The sequence below is a fragment of the Mizuhopecten yessoensis genome, unplaced genomic scaffold (genome assembly GCF_002113885.1).
Source record: "Mizuhopecten yessoensis strain PY_sf001 unplaced genomic scaffold, ASM211388v2 hete_36051612, whole genome shotgun sequence".
Classification (NCBI taxonomy): domain Eukaryota; kingdom Metazoa; phylum Mollusca; class Bivalvia; order Pectinida; family Pectinidae; genus Mizuhopecten; species Mizuhopecten yessoensis.
In genome coordinates, this window is record NW_018483048.1 from 1 (window position 1) to 2,103 (window position 2,103).

Sequence of the window (2,103 nt, forward strand, 5' to 3'; positions counted from 1 at the left end):
AACCCGCAACCCTTCGGTCACGGGCCCGGCGTCCTACCACTAGACCACTGTGCTTCCTCTTTAAAAAACAATTAATAGTACTATCTGTGTGTAATGTCTTTGATATAACATACAGTATGAACCTGGTGACCTCAATTTCACCGTAGGCATGTTTTTATTCTGAGTTTGTTATGAGGAGCAGACTTGTCAACTTTTTGAAACTTCCATAGGGGAGATTATGTTTGCTTAGAATTAAAACCATAAATAAAATGTGTGTATGCACACCCTAGGAAAAACATAACACTTTTAAATGGTATTGTTTGAGCTGTTCTTTCAGGTGAAATCATCAGATCTTAGGAAATAGGAATAGTTATAGTAACTCACTGGTCGAAAATGCTCAATTTTAGGGTTCAAAATTGAGTTTCTCCCTTCAAAATAGTGTGAGTTGGCAAGTGTGGAGGAGAGATATGTGGCTTATTTTTGTATAGTGTTCAGTTCTGTTGTGTGTTGCATTTACAGATGTGTCATTATTGATTGTTCCAGGTCTTCTCATCAGCTTCCATCCCAGTATAATGCAGTCACTCCTACCACAGCTGTCAAGCCCGCGTCTGGCGGTGAGGAAACGCGCCATCATCGCCATCGGTAATTTATCACACAATGAGTCCATTCTTGGCACACAGACCTCTTAAAATTTTTGATAAATTTTAGAGTAAAAGATCAGATGTCGTGGATAGATTTTTGAATAGAACATCAGAGGTCAAGTTCTTGTTAGATACCATTGTGAATAGAAGATTATGGTTGAACAGTTGGGTTAATTCTACCATACTCACATGCATTATCTTTCAGGATGAATCGGGTAATGATTACTTGTAGGCTGAACCAATATGAATTTCTGATATTGGAAATAGCACTTAAATGGACCTATAGTGTTTCTGTTCGTCGGTCAGACTGTCTCTGTCCGTCCACATTTCTGGAGATTATCTCTGAATTCAAAAGTTTGGACTATGACATGGTGATACACTGATATCTAGTTATACAAAAGGGGTTTAAAAGTTTCCAATGTCAAGGTTAAAATCACTTTCTAAAAATAGACGGTGGGGAGGGTAACAGTCAGGCACAATGCAGGGCCCTGGCTCACCTGTAAGTGTTCTAATTTCTGGATAAGTGATGTTGGCAGGTCAATCTGATAAGGTGCTTTCAACTCTGATAGAAATATACCATTTCATATTTGATCAGTGACAGGTTATTTAAACACTATTTGTGAATAAGCATATACCACGTAGCCATCTATTACAACTTAACAAAAGAACCCTGACACGTGGGATTTTAGGAGAAAATTGTGTAACAGTTCGAATATGTTCTTTGTTGACAGGTTATCTGGTGATGAGTTGTAACAATCCGCTGTTCCTTGAGCTGATCGAGTTCTTACTCACAGAGCTGAACAAAAATGACACCACCTCTACCACAAGGACTTACATACAATGTATAGGTACCATCAGGTAATACAACAATGACTGGACTTACAATGCATAGACACCATCAGGTAATGGGACAGGTCCTCAAGCAATGTTCCTTGATCGATTCATTTTTCATCCTCGAAATTCCAGCGATTATGCTCCCTTTCATTCTTAACACCCCTGGAATATGCCATGGTAAAGTTGAAGACACAAGTTAGCCAGTTGATTGGTTTTCTGGTAAAAGAAATACCAATTGCTTGGCTGATACCTGTCTTTGATTTGTTCTAGGATTTTGTTTATGATATACATTGCTTTGTATAGATACAGTAAAACCTGGAGGGACAGGCTGATAAGTAACTAGACTTGATGGTTTTGTATAAAGGCGATCCTAGCCCTCAGCTTTGGTGCGTGTCTATAACGAATGTTACGTTTTGTTGTAGTCGACAGGCGGGACACAGATTTGGGGAACACCTACAGAAGATGGTGCCACCAATTGTCAAGTTTTGTAAAGAAGAAGACGATGAACTGCGAGAGTACTGTCTACAGGCCTTTGAGTCATTCGTGAGGCGTTGTCCCAAGGAGATTTCACCGTTTGTCACAGAGGTAAGGCACTGTAACTGGATGTGATAATAACATGAAGTAAATTGCATTAGCACAAAATTTATGT

General features: G+C 39.2%; 1 pseudogene; it reads left to right on the forward strand.

Annotated features, from left to right (window-relative positions):
• Positions 1 to 522: 522 nt before the first annotated feature.
• On the forward strand, positions 523 to 2,039 carry LOC110444176 (annotated as a pseudogene).
• The last annotated feature ends 64 nt before the right edge of the window (positions 2,040 to 2,103 follow it).